General features: G+C 42.2%; 1 protein-coding gene across 2 annotated transcripts in view; it reads right to left on the reverse strand.

Moving 5' to 3' along the window:
• rnf24 (ring finger protein 24) overlaps nucleotides 1–11,136 on the reverse strand; it is a 56,602-nt gene extending 45,466 nt beyond the window's left edge. Inside the window, exon 1 of one of the 2 annotated variants that reach the window (XM_014195618.3) lies at nucleotides 10,679–11,136. The gene's annotated coding sequence lies outside the window, so the exon portion shown is untranslated. Of the gene's footprint in view, nucleotides 1–2,508; nucleotides 2,716–10,678 lie in introns of those variants that run through there. The other variant, XM_014195619.3, reaches the window with a different exon arrangement.
• Between the last annotated feature and the right edge of the window lie 13,121 nt (nucleotides 11,137–24,257).

The raw sequence follows: 24,257 nt of genomic DNA on the forward strand, positions 1-24,257 counted from the left end.
AATTACAGGAAATGGGCGGGGGAAAAAAAATGTCTCTACACCATCAAGATAGGGGGCCTCAAATTCAGCCGTGCCGACTGTGCCCATTGCCACGCCCGCTTTCCAAGATGATTGACAAGAAAAGTATCGTCCAACCCGGGTATCTCACTGCTCCCTCATATGCCATGGCTTGAAATATGCAGACAGACTAAAAGTAGGCCCAAATGTACATACTTCCGACTGCCAACTTTCTAACTATAACGACATGGCATGCTTTTGTGCTGTAGATTTGTGAATTGTCTAGTAATAAATTCTATACATTAGTTTATACTGGATTAAGCATTCGCTAACTCATTTCATTAGTTATGTTCCAACTTTCCCTCCATCTTGTGCCAATATCAGTTATTTTAAGTCTTGTTCCAATAGTTTATACATTTTTCTAAGAGATTGTCAGTTGGATAGGCTCTCCGCAAGGTTTTATATATCTTACCTATCATATGAATATCCTTTTCTGACTCAGATTATAAGGGCATAAGGCGAGACCCAAATGCAGACACAGGAGGCAGATGGTTGAGCTCCGATATGTATTATACCAAACGGGGTAGGCAAAAGGCAGGTCGGGGACAGGCGAGACTTCATAAACCAGGTCAGAGTCCAAACAGTACCAGGGGATAGGCAGGCTCGAGGTCTGAACAGGCAGAGTGGTCAGGCAGGCGGATACGGAGTCAGGACAGGCAAAGGTCAAAACCAGGAGGGCTAGGAAAAAACAGACTGAGAAAAATAGGAGCTAGGAGAAACACTGGTTGACTTGGCAAAACAAGACAAGCTGGCAGAGAGACAGGAAACACAGGGATAAATACACCGGGGACTAATGGGGAAAACAGGAGACACCTGGAGGTGGGTGGAGACAATCACAAAGACAGGTGAAACACATCAGGGCGTGACACAGAAAGGATTCCCTCAAGATTGCGCTGATGTCCAAAAGATTTCAAATCTACATTTCTTGATATTAAACTTTCAAGTTGCATGTATTCGAAAATATCAACATTGGTCAGTCCAAAATTGCTTTTTAATTCTGCCATGGAAATAACTTTATTTCCCATTACCAAGTCCTTTACGGTTTCTATGCCTTTAGTTTTCCATGTGGACCAATTTATCTGTGAATTCTGAAAAGCTATCCAAGGATTGTGTTTTTAATTGCACTGTATCCAAAGCCAGCATTCACAATAACATAGGCCTATGTCTAAGATTATGCTACTGTTCTATAGCCCATCTTTAATAGATGGCACTGAATCAATGGAACACAGACATTTTGTCATTGTCTCATTTGGTAACAGATGTCAGGATACTGAGGGCAGATGCCTCAATTCCCAGAATTAAACCAGGGAATATTCCAAGTAGGTCACATAAACAGACCAATGCATTCTTAGAGATAGCAACGGTCAGTTGGTTTTGGAAAAACATTGCTAGAGTGACTTTTAGAAGAAACCTTACAACAACAGAACAGAGGCTGTTGAAACCATAGACCACTGTACTGTGTTCTTCAGGATCCTTCTTGAGCGTCTCAAATTAGGAGTGCTGATCTAGGATCAGGACCCTTTAGGGCTGGGAATTGCCAGGGACCTAAAGATATGATATTATCATGATACTTTGGTGCTGATACGATATGTATTGCGATTCAATACTGTGTTCTTATTGCGATTCGATGTTCCAAACATTTTGCTCACCATATGTCTGCTGCAGAGGGACAAGAGAGAGCCATGTGAAAACAAGCTTTGATTATTCATGGAAATAAATGCTGAAAACAAATTGGCTCCCTTTTAAAAAAAAAGATTGAGATAAAGTTAGAGGAAAAATACTGCGTTCTGGTGCAGGTACAGCCAACTACCGCAAACATGTTGCACTATTGGCAAAATGATACATCAAAAATAATATCCCAATATGAAACTATCACTAGGGCCCAGGACCAGGTCCAATTCATTAAAATGGAAGGCAAAATTATTCCTAGTTCAGCACTCCTACTCTGAGATGCTTTATGAATACGGGACCAGAACTGCATGGAAGACTGCTGCCCTGCGTGTGAGCCGGGCAGCAGGATCAATCTTCTAACCCCTGACCCAGGGAAACGGTGTTGCTCCTGCGGCTAATTAATCCCCTTTACCCTGAGGGCTGATCTGGGGCTGTGCTGTGGGATCAGCCTCACCGACTCAGATTCAATGGCTTTAGAGACAGATGGGCAAGAGACTGAGGCCCATCTTGAGGTGGGACACTGGCTGCATGTCTTGATGTGGGACACTGACCTGGCTGCATGACCAACATTGGTAGTGACTTTATTAGAGGCAGGCGAGATGCAAAAAAAGGCTTAGAACCCACCTTCATGACTGACATTGGTCGTAGCATTATGCCAATTATTAGCCACAACAGGCTTTCTATATCTGTAGTTTTGTGAGAAACCAATAATGACAAGAGATAGAGCCATAGGGCCCATATTTGTCTACTTCAAAAATGAAAATAAGGCGTTTTTCATACCTTTCTGCATTTATTTTTCTCACACGCCCTGTGGCCAGCAGTCAAACACTTCTCTCCACCTCTCCCTCTTCCTTTTCACTTTGCTCGTTCTTCTTCGGTGGGCTCAGACAGTAACACAAGCTGGTACAAACAAGCTGGGAATTGACACGCGCAGCTGTCGCAAGTAGCCCCTCCTCTTCCTCCTCCCCCCCTCCCATCCAGCACTAGGCCTACATTTTCAGGAAGGAATTACTCTCTTCTTACCCATCTCTCTCTGTGTCGTCTCATAAACATGGGCCATTTTTAAACAGCCCTACTTTTTGGTGGAGGCCCCTGGTTTCGCACCTTACCCCCATTCACATGGTTTACACGTCCTGTTTGGGCATCTGCCCACCTGCATACACACACATAATAATTGACTGACTATTGGGTGACTCATTCAAAGCCAGGGGATCAAACTCTCCTATGTTTCTAAATGGAGTTTAAACGGTCACCCAGACCTTTCGGCTATAGTTGAACATGTTCTAACTTTTAGCCTGAAGGTGGGCTACTTTTCATCCCAATTAGCCTACTATGCTAGTTCTTAGACATAGGCTTACGTTTGGGGATATAAATTGACCAAATCATGTGGGTCAGATTCAGTAAACACAACACAGTATGTAGATGTTTTGCTAATGGTCTACTTTCATTTAATTTCAATGAGATGATAGAAACAAGAGCCCTGTCCAGTGTCGCTAAATAAAACCTGTGGTCATGTGATGCGTGAATGGTCAGACCAGGGCCCGACAACAACTTGGCAACGCTTGGCAAAGCCAAACACAAATCCAACACAACACAAAGACTCAATATCAATGCTTTTGTTGGCTGAACTTCTGCATATAGTATAGCATTAATGTGATCGGAAGAGTCAAGCGCCTACTATACAAAGAGCGAGACAAGAATGGATATAAACATGGCATCAATATCAACATCTCTACACCTAAGAATAGTTGCACATGTGCACGCTCGCTCACACCACCAAACCCGTGGGCTAAAGATGCCTAATTGATTACCCGTGGTGGACAGACGGGACTGAATAGGACATGACACATTAATCAAGGTCAAATTAAGCAAAGCCCTGACTCAGCAGCACTCTCAAAGGCCTGACCACCTTGTCCTTGAGCATCGTCCAGATGTTGGCTTACATAGCAAGCCACTGCCTGGCACAAATGACAACGAAAGCGAGCCCTAAGAAAGCTAAAATGGAAATTAATGAATAATTCAAACCATCAATTAGGCTTAATCAGGATTAGGCTACAAGTCAACACTGAGGAAATTAGTGTTTTGATGTAGACCTATAGCCTAGGCCCTAATTGTGCTTGTGCTTGCCCACCAAGGGCCCTCCTCGCTACAATTCCATCACATAGATGACATTCCAACATGTCAATTAAGTTTAGGCTAGTACTTCCTGAAATACATTTGACATTTTAGTAATTTAGGGTTAAGTGCCTGGCTCAGGGGCACATCAGATTTTTCACCTAGTCGGCTTTCGGTTACTGGCCCAACGCTCTTAACCGCTAGGCTACCTGCTGCCCTGACAAGACAGACCTATGACAAGAGACTGTCTCAGAACAGAAGTCACATCCTGAGGCACATGGCATAATACTATTGCAAGTTCATTGGTCAATACAACCCAGCACTAAGCCAAGCCAGGGGATGTGCGTGTGTCCGACTGCTATAAAAGGCCTATGAGATGACTGCCTCACATCTGTGGCTGCTTAACCGTTAAGTAAGCTCGGTTGCATCAAAAAAGGGAATCGTAAATCTGTGTGATGACAGCGGTGCATCATGTGTACAATGACAGATAGGATGCTAAATGGTAACACTGTTACTAAGCCGGTGCCCAACTTCCTTGTTTACGACTGGAGAATGGAGTTACCCAACTGAGGTAAAAGATGTTGTGTCTGTTGTTTCTACACTCCGTTGAATTGGGTACAGTCAAGATTAGGGATGAGAATGAGTAACGTCAAGCTCGATCTTTAACCAGAGATTTTTTTTTATTATACTGTAAAACTATTAAGTGGAATGTGCTACATGGCTGCCCGAACAGGCAAGTGAAAAGATAATGTTAACTTGCTTTGACTCTAGTGTTCCATTTGTACATTTGCGGGGCACAACAAAAAAATAAACCAAGCCAAGCATCACACAGTTCTTATCCCTAAATTCCCATTCCCCTTGTCTCATTCACTCAAATGCATTCCGACTGCTTCCCCCACACATGGGTGCTGAGTGCACACACAAGCTCCCGTTAGGCTTACAGAAATGCCTATAAAAACGTATCTAACTGATGGGATACACAAGCTACATTCCTTGCCAAATCACGACAGTTTTATCACAAATTCAATATTGGCCTGGTTGATTGAAGAATGAAAAAATGGCTACTTTGCAAACTGCTAGTGACATTTTTAATTGGTTAACCTAGGCTATAACCCCCGTAAACATAGACAGGTTCCACACTGTAAATACACAAAAACATTAGTTTGATCATGTCAAAGAGCGTATTTTCATCAGAATCCTTAAATATAGGCCTAATCAACAAGCAGACGTTGCAGCGGTAATTCATCTCCCTGCAATGCAGTGTTCAATGTGGAATTGTTCATCCATTTTGAAATTTGCAAAGAACAGGCAGAATAAACTCAACTGAATGTCTGTCTGTACATCGAAAATATGAGCGATTTTGGTTTGTAACCCTGATTTTTTTTCTTCTTCTCTCTCTACTCGCCAAATTAAGCCCCGTTTCAAATTATCACTGAGAATAACTGTTCCAGACACGAGATGCACATCACTTCGCACTGGCAAATGTTCCATTTTATTATGTTATATTATGGTTTGGGTGCGTCTTGACTGTGATAAGGGCTCATTAAATAAACAAAACAAGGCTATGCCATTGCACAGCCATAGGCTTCTACGCAAGTGCCACTGCTGAGGTTACTACCTTTTTGAAGATTGTTTTCCACGATATAATAACCAGCTGATATTACGGTTTCAAAAAAGGGATCTTAAATGGCACCTGCTTTTTTATTGGCTTTATTGGCAGTTTATTAGGCACACCACCCCGTTCACGAAAATGGATCACCCCTACAGACAGTGAGTCACGTGGCCGTGGCTTGCTATATAAAGCAGGCAGACAGGCATCCAGTTACTGTTCGACCGAACATTACAATGGGCAAAACGAGTGACCTAAGCGACTTTGAGCATGGTATGATCGTCAGTGCCAGGCACACTGGACACAGTCTGTCACAAACGGCCGCCCTCCTGGGCTTTTCACGCACGACAGTCCACGATTTACCGAGAATGCTGTGACAAGCAAAAAACATCCAGTCAGCGGTAGTCCTGTGGGCGAAAACAGCTCGTTGAGGAGAGACGTCGAAGGAGAATGGCAAGAATCGTGCAAGCTAACAGGCGGGCCACAAATAGGCAAATAAGGGCGCAGTACAACAGTGGTGTGTAGAGCGGCACCTTGGAATGCACAACTCGGCGATCCTTGTCACGGATGGGCTATTGCAGCAGACGACCACACCGGGTCCCACTCCTATCAGCTAAAAACAAGAAGAGGCGGCTCCAGCGGGCACATGATCACTGGTCAATTGAGGAGTGGAAAGACATTGCCTGGAACATGACAGCGAGTTTAGTTTACTTGAGTGGCCTGCGGAGTCCCCAGACCTCAACCCAATAAAGCGGCATTGGGATGAAGGGGGGTCCGATCTGGTACTAGATGGGTGTACCTAATAAGTTGTCAGCATACTGCACCAACTCTGATAAGTCTCTTGTCTGACTCCAAAAAATAATGGTGCAACACTAATAAACCTAATATTATTTCTCCCACCTTGGATACGGTCGCTGTCCTCGGTTCTGAAACATAATCTTCAGTGCACCGTGGAATTGGCACCTTTCCCTATGTTGCTATGTGCATAATGGCAAAGTTAACCAGCAAATTGGGATTGAAAACAACGCGGCGGCAGCAGCAGCAGAGACAAGGATACAGCCCTTGCCTTAGCCTAATTGTCTAAGAATATTGAGGAGGGAAGAGACCCCAATTTAATTAGGTATATAATCAATAGCCTACCTGTTAAATGTGCCTGGCATATAAATCATCCATATATATCTACAGAAATAAGAACGATCTTGCTTCTGTTTCCTGTTTGAGTGTTTGTTTAATAGCCTACTGATTCCGTGAGCACCAAGCCTCATGCAACAGCAAAATGTTGGGCAAAGCAATTTCACTGTTTTTAATGTTTGCTATGCTGTAATAAAGGCTTTACAATTTTTTTTGTTAGAACAGACTGGTATTACTTAGAATTTATTTAGTGTTGTTTACACTATTCCAAATAGGCAGTAAAATCATACGGTAAAATAACAGCACCTGTTTGTCACACATAATATGCACACAGCTCTTGTTCCTATACCCCCCTTTTTCTTGAGCTCCTTCTTATTATTACAACTATTATTATTATCATCATTATAATAAGTCATGTTGTCATCATTAGTAGGCTTTGTATAGTAGGCTTGTATAACCACCATCGAGCTGTAGGCCTAAGAAGGCGTCCTGTTTAGTCTTAGTACCGTAACTTACTTAGGCTTGTATTTCAATATATAGGCTACAGTATCAATCATTCATTCATTCGTTCGTTCATGCTGTCACACAGAATACGAAACATTCATGATTTGAAATGCAATCAAGCATTTTCGTTTTTAAATTAAATAACAAAGGGTGCTTTGAAGAATTAGCCTCAACAATAAAGAAACCGCAATTCACGAACGCATGCAACTGTTCTTAGTCTGCTGTAATAAAATGCTTTATATATTTTTCCCCCGTTAGTACAGACTCTCTGGTACACTAGAACAGGCTCAAGTTTATTTTTCACGTCTTCCACATCCATTTTGCTGTCAACCTTATGTGTTCGGAGTTTGTTATAACCAATTTATTGATGTGATTATGACAGGCAATAGGTCAGGCCTATTGGTTACAAGCATGCGATGCTTACATGTTTCACATAAAGAGAGCAAGGGTGAGGGAATAGGGGATGTTTTAAGTAAAGAAATTAGGGACTTCGTTAACAGAACTTCTCAATCAGAAACTAAACGGCTGACATGTTGTTGCAGCTTCAACACGGACAGCGCAATAAACACTTGCTGTGCTGCGGTGCCTTTTCACCGCAGTAGTGAGGTGAGCGAGAAAACGTGCACAACTCACACAGGTACTCCCATTTTTGTTAACACAGTGTGACCGTCGGGCTCTTCCTTGAGTCATTTCTGTCTTAATTATTTAAATCAAACAGTGTGCTTAAAGTATCAAACAAGCTCAGTGCATATGTAGTTGATTTTATTCAAACACATAGGGTGTGTCTGTCTATATATGGAAAAATACGTTTAAACATTTTGACCAATCGATCGGTCGAAAGAATAGGACGACTCCCGGTCGACCAAGATTTTTTTGTTGTTGGGGACAGCCCTAGTCCTACCGTTTCTGTAAATTTTTTCTCCAGTACGGAGGAAAAAAAATGTATGAAATGTATGCATTCACTACTGTAAGTCGCTCTCGATAAGAGCGTCTGCTAAATGACTAAAATGTAAATGTACAACACTGGGGTATGGGGTATTACCGGAAGTGCACACAAGTGGCGCCATTCCAAAAACAAAATTATAACGGGCCTCTCAACTGGCGCAGCAGTCTAAGGCACTGCATCTTAGTGCTTGAGGTGTCACTACAGACTCAGGTTCGATCCTAGGCTGTGTTGCAGCCGGCCGCGACCCCTCCATGTCATTGCCAAAGATTCTGGCCTTTTGGCAAGAAAATGGTGCTATCTGGTTGCTTAATATAAGGAATTTGAAATTATTATCCTTTTACTTTTGATACTTAAGTATATTTAAAACCCAAATACTTTTAGACTTTTTCTCAAGTAGTATTTTACTGGGTGACTTTCACTTTTACTTGAGTAATTTTCTATGAAGGTATCTTTACTTTTACTCAAGTATAACAATTGAGTACTTTTTCCACCACTGGACAGGAGTAAGGTAATTACACTATATAATTTTGGCAATTTAATTACATTTACTTTAGGGATAACTTAGCTTTCCCTAGCCTTATGGACTTTGCCTTTTAATGTGGCATAAACACAATCAGTCATGATGTTTTCATCTGATCGTCAAACAATCAATCATTCATTCACTCAAAATAATTCCAGCATCCAAACCCCAACAGTTCACTGTGCACCCGCTATTTAATGAATGGAAAGAGACAAAACATAATGGATGCATCATCCATCCACTGTTGTCCATGCGCGCCTCGGTCTCAGCCACTCATCTCCGCCTTGACAAAATGTAAGTGTTCTCCTCAAACCACAATGCAATTTGGAGCGTATACTCCCCAGTTTCCAGTCAATTCGCACATGTTTCATGCGGCAGACATGCAGTGATATTAAAGTGGTGTAACAGCCTATAGTTCTTTAGGCATGTTGTATTCATTTTGATAGGCTCACGTTTTACCGGTACGGCGTACCCCCACTATTTATTTACCGGACCGCCTTACTTTCACCCCTGCTCCTAACAGCAGAATTGTGTAGTTTGGGATTAGCTAGCGCAGCATGAAGCCTGTCATCTACTGTACCACTCCGGTGATTGACAGGTTTGGTAAACGGGGTACGCATTTGGGTGGCGTCACCTTCCTATGGCTTTAAGAGTCCTTGGTCATGTTCATTAGGCGCAAACAGAAGGAAACGGAATGAAACAGGAGTTGTCCAATGAGAAACACATTCATTTTCCGTTGCAAAATGTTTTCAAACCTTTTTCCATTCTGTGCCCTAATGAGCATGACACCTTTGATGTAATATTTGAAGTGGAGGGCTCCTTGAGAGAAATTATGCAGTTGATCCGCCACTCTGACTCTCCAGGGGTGGGTGTTCTTTCTATTGTCCATTCGTCCCTCAGCAGCCAAGATGTAGAAAAGGCTAAAAGACATCTTTGGACATTGTGCACAATAAAAAGTCCCAGATTACTTCTTAATAGCCTTTCCAAGAAGGCGGGGGGCGGGGGGGGGGGGGGGGGGGGGGCACTGCGAAACTGTTGGTACACTTGGTTTACAGTGGAAATGTATACCTAAGAATAAAGGTATGGAAATTGCTGCGAGGGTCTGAATCACAGAGAATACAGAGTTAAGCCTTTACGGCTTTAGCTATTCAACTATCTGTGTGCACATGGCATGACATATGCAGAGCATCTGGAGTCAGAAGCCAGTGAGGTCTATAGCAGGTTTATAGCATCATTATAGAGCAGATGCTGCATGTGGGGTAGCTAATGGCGAGCCTCAAACTTAACAGCAGTCTGCTGGGCAGGTAAGGGTTAATGCATTACCTAAACCTTTTCTTCCCATCCACTGATGACACCAACCCTGTAATGATAAGCAATTATGTGCAACTACTTAGCCTACGTCAAGAGGGAAGAACATGATTTCGCTATTGGTTATAGTGTTGTCTGGCGGTACTAGTTTGTTCATATAACGTTAGCACTTTACTAAGCACATGCATGGCCAAAGCACGAAGCCAGCCAACAGCACTTCGAATAGGAGCAAGTCTAGAACATTCTATCTATCGTGTGTGCAAACATAGTAACTTCACTTTCAGGTTTTGCTGAACCAAGAGCCAATGGGTTTTAAAAGTGAAACTACATAGAAAATGCACAATTCGCAAATCAGTCTGCTATGCAAATGATTGAACAAGCAGTTTATCACGAGCAACTGATTCCCACAGCACGAGCTAGGCCTAACGAGTATTACACTTGCTTATCAACAACGTCGATTGTATCGACTTATACAATATTGACAATAGTTTCACGTTTTACTATGTTATTATGAAAACATGATCCAATATTAGCCAACGAGAGGTAGGCTAAAGCACAGCTGATGATAATGGGCCTAAATGCATTTTGCTTGTCCATCGTCAGCTGAAAAAGGGAGCGCGGAGGGGGGCGTATTTGCACAAAAAAATCGATGAAACAATGGTTTAGGTTGAATCCCTATAATTTATACATCAGATAAACAAGTAAACTAGCTCGATTTTCACAACGATATCCCAACTGCAACCACTCCTATTGACATACAAGCCTGTATACAGACACGTTTGGTGCTGCAAAGCAACACAAATATTAGGACACTTACCAATCAATACCGTCCTCGATATCTGCTCGTCTCTTCTTCACCAATACCAATGAGAGAAATATCAGGCCAATAAAACAAACAAAAACTCTGCACGTCAGATAACTAGTTACAGTAATGTTAGCTACACAACTGTCTTATCTACACGGGATAGGCTACAGCCCATGCAAAGCGTCTTCATTCAACTCGCGATGTTGGTGGTTGACTATGGTTTGCTCGATATTGGCTTGCTGGCTAGCGATGTAGCAATATTTATCAACACTGTAACAGACACAAAACTGAGAAGCGGACATAACGATAAATGAAACCGATTAAAAAGGCAACTACTGCTCCTCAAACGATTATCTAAATTGATTTCCAGGTGTAAAATATTCTCGTGGTCAATTTTTTGAACGGTTCTCCAAGCACGTAGTGCTCGTAGTCCCTCCTCCTAGCCCGTTTAACGGAGACAGAGTCGTGTACAGTGTATACGCGGGGATTGCTGTGTTCTAGAAGGAAGGAGGGAGGGAGGGAGGGAGGCAGAAGAATTGATGCATTGCTCACTTAGTTTGATGTGTGTATTCCGAGCTGGCATCAAATATGGGAGAACTCCACATCTGCCTGGCTGGCGTCGGGATTGAACATTTTTTTTACATGATGATGGTGATAAAAAATTATGGTATTATTGCATGCATGTAATCACATGCAGACTATTTTATTATAGATCATCGATCATAGGATGTTTGTTATTTACATTTATATGCCTATAGAAGTTGATGCAACATACTTGGCTAGAAATAATTCTGTTGAGATTCTGAGTTTAGCTATATTATTTATTTAGTCACCCACTTAGTGACTGCACATTAACAATGTCATCATTGGGATCTGTCTCAGTGAATGAGCTGAGATAGTGGTTAAGATGTCAGAACCTTATATTGCTCTACAGTCAAACACTGTCTGCTGATGATGACTAGTCTAGATTCGAGAACAACAAAAAGCATCTCTCAAACTGAATTAGACTAGATCACGTGTCAAGTGTCACCTATATAATCAATAGGATTAGTCCATTAAAACTGGACCAAAAGCAAACACAATGCAGTAATACCTAACAATACACACTAACCCAAACAATTTAAATAATGAAATTAAGAAATACCAGATTGAACAATGTCAGAGTCTGGAATATATACACTATCATTCAAAAGTTTGGGGTCTGCAGATCATTCCATACATGGGGCGTATCTCTGTCCATTGTCTGTGTTCCTTCGCCCATCTTAATATTTTCTATTTATTGGCCAGTCTGAGATGTGGCTTTTTCTTTGTAACTCTTCCCAGAAGGCCAGCATCCCGGAGTCACCTCTTTACTGTTGACGTTGAGACTGGTGTTTTGCAGGTACTATTTAATGACGCTGCCAGTTGAGGACTTGTGAGGCATCTGTTTCTCAAACTTGACACTCTAATGTACTTGTCCTCTTGCTCAGTTGTGCACCGGGGCCTCCCACTCCTCTTTCTATTCTGGTTAGAGACCGTTTGCGCTGTTCTGTGAAGGGAGTAGTACACAGTGTTGTACGAGATCTTCAGTTTCTTGCCAATTTCTCTCATGGAATAGCCTTCATTTCTCAGAACAAGAATAGACTGACGAGTTTCAGAAGAAAGTTATTTGTTTCTGTCCATTTTGAGCCTGTAATTGAACCCACAAATGCTGATGCTCCAGATACTCAACTAGTCTAAAGATGGCCAGTTTTATTGCTTCTTTAAACAGAACAACAGTTTTCAGCTGTGCTAACATAATTTCAAAAGGGTTTTCTAATCATCAATTAGCCTTTTAAAATGATAAACTTGGATTAACTAACATAACGTGCTGTTGGAACACATGAGTGATGGTTGCTGATAATGGGCCTCCGTACACCTATGTACAGCTGAAGTCAGAAGTTTACATACACTTTAGTTGGAGTCATTAAAACTTGTTTTTCAACCACTCCACAAATTCCTTTTTAACAAACTATAGTTTTGGCAATTTGGTTGGTATATCTACTTTGTGCATGACACAAGTCATTTCTCCAACAATTGTTTATTTCACTTATAATTCACTGTATCACAATTCCAGTGGGTCAGAAGTTTACATACACTAAGTTGACTGTGCCTTTAAACATCTTAGAAAATGATGTCATGGCTTTAGAAGCTTCTGTCAATTGGAGGTGAGCCTGTAGATGTATTTCAAGGCCTACCTTCAAACTCAGTGCCTCTTTGCTTGACATCATGGGAAAATCAAAAGAAATCAGCCAAGACCTCAGAAAAAAATTGTAGACCTCCACAAGTCTGGTTCATCCTTGGGAGCAATTTCCAAATGCCTGAAGGTACCACGTTCATCTGTGCAAACAATAGTACGCAAGTATAAACACCATGGGACCACACAGCCGTCATACCGCTCAGGAAGGAGATGCGTTCTGTCTCCTAGAGATGAAAAGTGCAAATCAATCCCAGAACAACAGCAAAGGATCTTGTGAAGATGCTGGAGGAAACAGGTACAAAAGTATCTATATCCACAGTAAAACGAGTCCTATATTGACATAACCTGAAAGGCCGCTCAGCAAGGAAGAAGCCACTGCTCCAAAACTGCCATAAAAAAGCCAGACTACGGTTTGCAACTCCACATGGGTACAAAGATCGCACTTTTTGGAGGAATGTCCTCTGGTCTGACGAAACAAAAATTGAACTGTTTGGCCATAATGACCATTGTTATGTTTGGAGGAAAAAGGGGGAGGCTTGCAAGCCGAAGCGCAACATCCCAACCATGAAGCACAGGGTGGCAGCGTCATGTTGTGGGGGTGCTTTGCTGCAGGAGGGACTGGTGCACTTCACAAAATAAATGGCATCATGAGGAGGGGAAATGATGTGGATATATTGAAGAAACATCACAAGACATCAGTCAGGAAGTTAAAGCTTGGTCGCAAATGGGTCTTCCAAATGGACAATGACCCCAAGCATACTTCCAAAGTTGTGGCAAAATGGCTTAAGGACGACAAAGTCAAGGTATTGGAGTGGCCATCACAAAGCCCTGACCTCAATCCCATAGAAAATCTGTGGGCAGAACTGAAAAAGCGTGTGCGACCAAGGAGGCCTACAATCCTGACTCAGTTACACCACCTCTGTCAGGAGGAATGGGCCAAAATTCAACCAACTTATTGTGGGAAGCTTGTGGAAGGCTACCCGAGACGTTTGACCCAAGTTAAGCAATTTAAAGGTAATGCTACCAAATACTAATTGAGTGTATGTAAACTTCTGACCCACTGGGAATGTGATGAAAGAAATAAAATCTGAAATAAATAATTCTCTCTACTATTATTCTGACATTTCACATTCTTAAAAAAAAGTGGTGATCCTAACTGACCTAAGACAGGGAATTTTTACTAGGATTAAATGTCAGGAATTGTGAAAAACTGAGTTTAAATGTATTTGACTAAGGTGTATGTAAACTTCCGACTTCAACTGTAGATACTCCATTTAAAAAAATCTGCAGTTTCCAGCAACAATAGCCATTTACAACATTAACAATGTCTACACTGTATTTCTGATCAATTTGATGTTATTTTAAAATGGGCAATTTTTAAAATATTCTTTCAAAAACAAGGACATCTCTAAGTGACCCCAAACTTTTGAAAGGTAGTGTATATAGACAGTGCCTTCGGAAAGTATTCAGACCCATTGACTTTTTCCAATTTTTTTACATTACAGCCTTATTCTAAAATTGATTAAATTGTATTTTTTTCTCATCAATCTACACACAATACCCCATAATGGCAAAGTGAAAACAGGGTTTTAAAAGTTTAAAAAATAAAAAACTGAAATAGCTTATTTATATAAGTATTCAGACCTTTGCTATGAGACTTGAAATTGAGCTCAGGTGCATCCTGTTTCCATTGATCATCCTTGAGATGTTTCTATAACTTGATTGGAATCCACCTGTGGTAAATTCAATGAATTGGACATGATTTGGAAAGGCACACACCTGTCTATATAAGGTCCCACAGTTGACAGTGCATGTCAGAGCAAAAACGAAGCCATGACGTCGAAGGAATTGTCCGTTGAGCTCCGAGACAGGATGGTATCCAGGCACAGATCTGGGGAAGGGTACCAAAAATGTATGCAGCATTGAAGGCCTCCATCATTCTTACAAGGTAGAAGTTTGGAACCACCAAGTTTCCTCCTAGAGCTGGTCACCCAGCCAAACTGAGCAATCGGGGGAGAAGGGCGTTGGTCAGGGAGGTGACCAAGAACCCGATGGTCAGTCTGACAGAGCTCCGGGGCTCCTCTGTGGAGATGGGAGAACCTTCCAGAAGGACAACCATCTCTGCAGCACTCCACCAATCATGCTTTTATGGTAGAGTGGCCAGACGGAAGCCACTCCTCAGTAAAAGCCACATGACAGCCCGCTTGGAGTTTGCCAAAAGCCGCTGAAGGGACTCTCAGACCATGAGAAACAAGATTCTCTGCTCTGATGAAACTAAGATTGAACTCTTTGGCCTGAAAGCCAATCGTCACGCCTGGAGGAAAACTTGCACCATCCCTACGGTGAAGCATGGTGGTGGCAGCATCATGATGTGGGGATGTTTTTCAGTGGTAGGGACTGGGAGACTAGTCAGGATCGAGAGAAAAATGAACGGAGCAAAGTACAGAGAGATCCTTGATGAAAACCTGCTCCAGAGTGATCAGGACCTCAGACTGGGGCGAAGTTTCACCTCCTAAGCACACAGCCAAGACAATGCAGGAGTGGCTTCGTCATCAAGTTTCTTAATGTCCTTGAGTGGCCCAGCCAGAGCCGGGACTTCAACCCGATCGAACATCTCTAGAGAAACCTGAAAATAGCTGTGCAGTGACAGAGCTTGAGAGGATCTGCAGAGATGAATGGAAGAAACATCCTAAATACAGGTGTGCCAAGCTTGTAGCGTCGAACTCAAGAAGACTTGAGGTTGTAATCGATGCTAAAGGTGCTTCAACAAAGTACTAAGTCAAGTTTTTTTTTAAATACATTTGCACAAATTTCTAAAAACCTGTTTTTGCTTTGTCATTATGGGGTATTGCATTTAGATTGATGAGGAAGTAAAACAAATTAATCAATTTTAAATTAAGGCTGTAATGTAACAAAATGTGGAAAAAGTCAAAGGGAATACTGAATACTTTGCAAATGCACTGTATGTGTGTGTATGTGTGGGTGTGTGTATGTATGTATATATTAATATAATGGTGTGTGTAGACAGTATGGACAGTATATGAATAGAAAAGGTGTGTACAGCAGTATATTTATAGGATGATCCTTGACTAGAATACAGTATATACATATGAAGTGGGTAAAAGGGTATGTAAACATTATTAAAGTGACCAGTGTTCAGTGACTATGTACATAGGGCAGCAGTCTCTAAGGTGCAGTGTAGAGTACAGGGTGATAGCCAGCTAGTAACAGTGACCAGGTATGACTCCAAACACCCAGAAAAGGCTACTCTCCTTGATGTTATCCTCACAAATAATCCTGATATGTATCAGTCTGGTGTTTTCTGTAATGACGTTAGTGATCACTGTTTTACAGCCTGTGTTCGTAATGGCTGCTCAGTGAAACGACCTCTCCTGATTTGTCATAGATGCTTGCTAAAAAACTTTAATGAGTAAACCTTCCTTCATAACCTGGCCTCTGTAAAATGGTATAGAATCAGCTTGATCCCCTCTGTCGAAGACGCCTGGACATTCTTTTTTTATATTTTCAGTGGTATTGTTAACAGACACGCCCCCATAAAGAAAATAAGAATTAAAAACAGGTTCTACCCCCTGGTTCGACTGTGATCTTGCAGTTACCCCACCTCAAGAATTCCATTTGGCGAAAGGCTCGACACACACACACTCAGGCTCTCGTTCAAGCAAATGAGAAATAAGTGCACTCAGGCTATCTGGAAGGCCAAAGTTAGTTACTTTAAGGAGCAGTTCTCTCTCTGTGGATCTAACCCCAACAAGTTCTGGAAAATGGTTAAAGACCTGGAGAATAAACCCTTCTCCTCACAGCTGCCCATGTCCCTTAATGTTGATGATGTGGTTGTTACTGACAAGGAGCACATGGCTGAGCTCTTTAGTCACCACTTCATTAAGTCAGGATTCCTATTTGACTCAGACATGCCTCCTTGCCCGTCCAACATTTCCTCATCTCCCACCCCTTCTAATGTGACTAACCCGATGCTTCTCCCTCTTTTTCCCCTGCCCCACTACAAAGTTTCTCCCTGCAGGCAGTCACTGAGTCCGAGGTACTGAAGGAGCTCCTTAAACTTGACCCCAAAAAAACATCTGGGTCAGATGGTTTAGACCCTTTCTTCTTTAAGCTTGCTGCCCTTATCATCGCCAAGTCTATCGATGACCTTTTTAACCTGTCTCTCCTCTCTGGGGAGGTTCCCATTACTTGGAAGGCAGACACAGTGCATCCTTTATTTAAAGCGGGAGATCAAGCTGATCCTAATTGTTATAGGCCCATTTCTATTTTGTCCTGTTTATGAAAAGTATTGGAAAATAATTAATAATCAACTGACTGGCTTTCTTGATGTCTATAGTATTCTCTCGGGTATGCAATCTGGCTTCCGCTCAGGAAGCCAGTGGATGTGTCACTGCAACCTTAAAGGTCCTCATTGCCCTTGATTCTAAGCAATGTTGTGCTGCTATTTTTATTGACTTGGCCAACTTTTGATACGGCAGACCATTCCATTCTTGTGGGCCGGCTAAGGAGTATTGGTGTCTCTGAGGGGTCTTTGGCCTGGTTTGCTAACTGCCTCTCTCAAAGAGTGCAGTGTATAAAGTCAGAACATCTGCTGTCTCAGCCACTGCCTGTCACCAAGGGAGTACTCCAAGGTTTGATCCTAGGCCCCACGCTCTTCTGAATTTACATCAACAACATAGCTCAGGCAGTAGGAGGCTCTCTCATCCATTTATATGCAGATGATACTGTCCTATACTCAGCTGGCCCCTCCCCGGATTTTGTGCTAAACGCTCTACAACAAAGCTTTCTTAGTGTCGAACAAGCTTTCTCTGCCCTTAACCTTGTTCTGAACACCTCCAAAACAAAGGTCATGTGGTTTGGTAAGAAGAATGCCCCTCTCTCCACAGGTGTGATTACTAACTCTGAGGGTTTAGAGCTTGAGGTAGTCACCTCATACAAGTACTTGGGAGTATGGCTAGATGGTGCACTGTCCTTCTCAGCACATATCCAAGCTGCAGTCTAAGGTTAAATCTAGACTTGGTTTCCTCCATTGTAATCACTCCTCTTTCACCCCAGCTGCCAAACTAACCCTGATTCAGGACCATTTTACCCATGCTAGATTACGGAGACGTAATCTATAGATCGGCAGGTAAGGGTGCTCTCAAGCAGCTAGATGTCCTTTAACATTTGGCCATCAGATTTGCCACCAATGTTCCTTATAGGACACATCACTGCACTCCATACTCCTCTATAAACTGGTCATCTCCGTATACCCGTCGCAAGACCCACTGGTTGATGCTTATTTATAAAACCCTCTTAGGCCTCACTCCCCCCTATCTGAGATATCTACTGCAGCCCTCATCCTCCACATACACCACCCGTTCTGCCAGTCACATTCTGTTAAAGGTCCCCAAAGCACACACATCCCTGGGTCGCTCCTCTTTTCAGTTCACTGCAGCTAGCGACTGGAACGAGCTACAACAAACACTCAAACTGGACAGATTTATCGCCATCTCTTCATTCAAAGACTCAATTGTGGACACTCTTACTGACAGTTGTGGCTGCTTCGCGTGATGTATTGTTGTCTCTACCGTCTTGCCCGTTGTACTGTTGTGTTGCTGCCATGCTGTGTTGTTGTCCTAGGTCTCTCTTTATGTAGTGTTGTGGTGTCTCTCTTGTCGTGATGTGTGTTTTGTATTATATTTTTATTACATTTTTTGTTTTTAATCCCAGCCCACTGTCCTCGCAAAGAGGCCTTTTGCCTTTTGGTAGGCCGTCATTGTAAATAAGAATTTGTTCTTAACTGACTTGCCTAGTTAAAAAAAGGTTTAAAACAAAAAAGAAAAGAAAAATGTCTACGTTTCAAGGCAGGGTACAGGGTGGATGCACCTGTACTGTCTTCGCCTTCTAGATGGTAGCAGGGTGAACAGGCCGTGGCTCGGGTGGCTGAGGTCCTTGATGATCTTCTTGGCCTTCCTGTGACACCAGGTGATGTAGATGTCCTGGAGGGCAGGCAGTGTTCCCCTGGTGAGGTACTGCACTGACGGCACCAGCACCACCCTCTGGAGAGCCCTGCGGCTGATTGCGGACGGTGCAATTGCCGTACCAGACGGTGATACAGCCCGACAGGATGCTCTCAATTGTGTTTTTTTAGAATTTCTTTAGGGTCTTATTTTTGTTGACCATCTTATCTCATCTCATCTTACCTCATCGTTAAAGGGATGATGTCATTGAATTTCTCACTAGCTTCCGTAGTGAGGAATCTTCTCAGACTATAATAAGAGGATTTGAATGAGTTACCAACGGATACAGGAAGCAGCCATCACCACCCTATCACAAGCCTGTATCCCTCATTTCCCTTATCCTGTGAGAGGCGTCAAGGAGCGCGCCCGTTCCAGACGAACACCACGGCCTTTGCATGCCAACGAGGCGCCCGTGACAGGGACACATTGTGAGACGGAGCACGGCAGGCTGGGAGTGGGCGTGCGATGTGACCACCCTGAATGGACAGCGGGGGTTGGTCAGGAGGGAAGGATGGCAGTGTCCACAAAGGCCCATTGAGTGTAGCACACTGGGTGCTAGACTGGCACCAGTACCCCAGCCACCCTGACATACCCGGGCATGAGTGGGGTGGGCGAGGAGGAAGCCTGCTGCCTGGTACAGGCTGAATTGAAGGATTCTTCCAGCTAGAATAGGAGAGCATTTTGCACTTCATCATTCCAGGCTAATGTTAGCTATTATGTCCTGTTTTGTATACAGAAGTGTATTATTGACATCTACTCAGAGCGTTTTCCCCATATGGTCTTTATGTGAGAAGATTGCTCATACAAGGCCCAAACATTATAAAATGGCAATAAAACAATAAAACAGACTATATAAGTGTTTTACTCCCCAAAATGCAGAGAGGTGAAAAAGACATTTGGCTCATTGATGAGGCATGACACACGCATGCACACACGTACACACACGCACAGAGGATGGACACGTACACACACACTTAGCCCAAAATAGGTTTGTTCTAGATAAACACGCATATCTGGTAATGTTCACATGATACTCATTCCTAGGACTACTTGACCATGAAGTACACGCAAAGAAGAGTATAGGATGAGTCAACAACATTATCTGGGTATGAGTCAACAGAACATGAACTTTTAAAAGTGAGATTTCCACTTTACAGGTACTTTAAGAATGTGTGACAACGCTCACTGTGTTGATTGAAGTGTACAAGCAATGTGTACTAGATTCCAAGTAAGTAAGTCATTCTATACAGGTTTGTTTTGAGTAAGCACTGACCACCAAAGGGTTGGAACAAATATGGTTTGTGTCCAAAGGATAAATTGAAGAAGAAAAAAAAATGAAACACAACCCCGCCTCAGAAATGCTTGCTATTTGCTCCTGAGAAGGATGAGCTGGCCAATCAGTGGCCTACTCGCGTTAATATTTTTTTTATGATTGGAACACGCCCACATCATTCTGCTGTTGGGTTACGCCCACACCATGTCAACTGCAGACAAGCTGCTTTTTAATATTTTAAATTCCATATTTTGGAAGCAAACTATTTAACTTACCAAACATTAGGAACACCTTAATATTGAACTACACTTGCACTGCCTCCTCCCCCTTTTGCCCTCAGAACAGCCTCAATTCGTCAGGGCATGGACTCTACCAAGCGTCGAAAGCGTTCCACAGGGATGCTGGCTCATGTTGACTCCAATGCTTGCCACAGTTGAGTCAAGTTGGCTGGATGTTCTTTGGGTGGTGGACCATTCTTGACACACAGGAAACTGTTGAGCGTGAAAACCCAGAAGCGTAGCAATTCTTGACACAGTCCGGTGCGCCTGGCACCTACTACCATATCCCGTTCAAAGGCACTTCAATCTTTTGTCTTGTCCATTCACCCTCTAAATGGCACACATACACAATCCATGTCTCACTTGTGCCAAGGCTTAAAAATCCTTCTTTAACCTGTCTCCTCCCCTTCATCTGCACTGGTTGAAGTGGCTTTAACAGGTGACATCAATAATGGATCATAGCTTTCACCTGGATTCACCTGGTCAGTCTATGTCATGGAGTAAGTTCTTAATGTTTTGTATTCTCAGTGTAACTCCCTATTGGCTCGGACGATCAATTAGATAACAAAGTCCAGTCGACATTGCTCTGCATCACATTCACAGCAAGGCTACAGAACGCTACAGAACACAGTCTAGAGAACAGAACACACATAACTAACGGATTTCACAATGAACGTCAAATGACTTGTACCCTATGAGCAAAAGACGTTGACAATCATTATTTTTTGTTGAAAAGATGCTGAAAATGCATATCGTGCTCCCTGGGTAGGCTACTTGGTATCTCCAAGACAGTCATTGTTATTCCTCAAGGGTTAGTGTGCAATTTCGGGGCAGTAATACATAAGGTGATGGGTTAGGGTCAGGTCATAGGTTAGGTTTAAATTATATAAAGTCAATCTCAATGTGACTTGGATTTAAAGGAATGGCGCAGAGACGGGTGCAAAAAATATGGTGGAAGGAAACTCTCTCACCCATGTTTACACCAGTCTAAAGCTTTTTAACATGCAATGAAAATCAAGTTAGCTACTTAGCGTTTTTTTTCTCCCTTTTAGCTAGTGATAGCTTGGGGTTGTGATGCACACGATAATTATTATTAATTATTTTGTTTTAGTTTACTCAATAGTTTTTTCATGATTAGTTTTAGTTTACTATAATAACCTAGTACATGTTTTGTTCCAGCTCAGGACAATGCATCTGATCTAACTAAACATGCATACACATCAGCCCTCCAGAGAGTCAAAAGGTCACAGAAAACCCAACTTCTGCTATGGAGCTGATGACTGACAAGTGTATGCCCCTAAGCCATAAAATGTATTTCGTATGAATTACATTTTTTTTAAATTAAGGTCAAAGGCGACTCAAATATCAGTCATTCTATGTCTGTTTTTCTCTCCGTTTACTTACTTTGCTGTAACCTTGGTGCTCTTTTGGAATGTGTGCTCAATCGTTGCCTCCTAGAGAAGCATTTCTTGTCTCGTTTAGGGAACTTACTGCCAACTTTTACAATGCATTCCATCAAATACATGTGTGGATGTTTAGTGTTGAGTTATGTTTCGACAGTCTGTCCCTTGTCTTGAGAGGCAGCAAAAGAGTTGACTAGTGAGCTGTTTCCACAATATATGAATCTCTAATGCCCTCTACTGTTGAAAACCGTACCTCACAGGTCAGGTGGTAATGTAAGGGTAATTCCAGTAATGTGGCATAAGTTATACAGCAGTATACTCTGCTCAGCATTTTCAAAAATAATTGGGGAAAACAAAAACAAACCCACAACAACACACTCACAACAGAAAGATGATATAGCAAAGCACATATTAGGAGAAATAGCATTCACAGCTATAGTATTATACAGCTCATTTATGTACGCACGATTGAAATATGAATGCATCTCTCACTTCCTGTAAATTGTAAAGGATGAAAGGGATGTATTTTCTAAGAGACAGTAGTCAGCCTATCGGCCTGTCATGTGCATACCAACACCTCATTGTCCTTCGCTCTGAAAGAGACAGGGCCGCAGTGTTACGTAACTTATGTCCCCCCCCCCCCCCCCCCACTGTGCAGCTTGCACACCAGTGCAGTGTACAGACCTTTTTTTTTAATATATTTTTTTAACATAGAATAGGTCTATTTATTTCTGCAACAACACACTCACTCAGCATCACAAATTGTAAACAAGCTAGTTACAGTGCCTCCTAAAGATATGATTTCCATTGGAAAACAGTGTGGGCTATCAGCTCATCATGGATGTTGATGATTATGTAAATCTGCTAGATAGCTAGCGCAATATTTTTGGGGGGACTGATTATGATTTATCTTCAATGCTCTTAAATAATAACTTCATAATATAATCATAATCTTCTAACTCATGATATATGTCTGGCTGGCTAATGGCTCATGTGGATATTTTAGTATACGGTGATTAGACAGGGCAGACCAGCATGCGCAACCAACCAAAGGATCTGGGTAGCGGGGTGGATGTGTCACAACGACTTGCGGCCAGTGGGTTCAGAACAACAACGATGAAAACAGTATAAACAAAATATATATATATATATATATATATATATATATATATATATATATATATATATATATATATATATATATATATATACCCGAGGAGTCTGGTGTGATGAGCTATAGGAGGACTGACTCATTGTAATGGCTGGAATGGAATAAATGGAATGGAGTCAAACGTGGTTTCCATATGTTTGATGTGTTTGATAACGTTCCATTTATTACCCCTATCTGTGCACGTGCCTGCTGCACACGCTCAGTGAACCAGGAGGAAAGCTGCAGTGCTCTCACCAGGGGCAAGAAAATAATGATTACTGGGGTAGCGGTAAATGTGAAAGCTGACCAACTAAAGGAAAAGATTCCCGGTGTTTGTGATGCTCGTCGTTTGGTGCGACGCAGACAGGGTGGCGTGAGTGGAGAAACATTGTCTGTTCTTTTGATTTTAGATGTTGAGTCTTTCCTCGACAAAGTGATGTTAGGATATATAAGTTATCCTGTACAAGCTTTTGTGCCGAATACATTCCGTTGTTACAGGTGTCAAGCTTATGGGCATGTGGCAGCAGTGTGTAGGAGGGAGGTTCCTAGGTGTGAGAAGTGTGCAGAAGATCATGAGACAAAGGAATGTGTAGCATTGGGGAAAGTAGTGGTATGTGTTAATTGTAGGGGTGCCCATGGGGCTGGGGATCAGAAATGTCCCGTGCGAGAGAAGCAGGTTGAGGTTTCCAGGGTTAGAGTAGTGCAGAAGGTGTCATATGCTGAGGCAGTGAAGAAAGTAGAGGAAGATGGGACCTACTAAACATTTGACTAAATGTAATACACTATACATGCTGTTTTAGAGCTTGGGACAATAAGGTTCTATCTTTCAGAAATGTTTATCTTCTATTCTTTCAACTTAACAACATGAATTGGGGAATTTAGAGTACTATATAGGTAGAGAACATTGAACAGAACAAGACTATGTCAATATAATTTGGACAAAAATACAGATAGAACCTTATAGTCCCTAACTCTATATTTGTCCAAATACTTATGGCACCTTCAAATGGGTACTATAGTAGATACACATTTCTAAATGGTAAAACAGATATGAAAATACCCTTGTGCTGGGGACAATAAAAGGACACTCTAAAATGTGCAGTTTTGTCACACAACACAATGCCACAGATGTCTCAAGTTTTGAGGGAGCGTGCCATTGGCATACTGACTGCAGGAATGTCTACCAGAATTGAATGTTAATTTCTCTACCAGAACGTCATTTTAGAGAGTTTGGCAGTACGTCCAA

Source organism: Salmo salar, chromosome 04 (genome assembly GCF_965601325.2).
Source record: "Salmo salar chromosome 04, fSalSal1, whole genome shotgun sequence".
Lineage (NCBI taxonomy): Eukaryota > Metazoa > Chordata > Actinopteri > Salmoniformes > Salmonidae > Salmo > Salmo salar.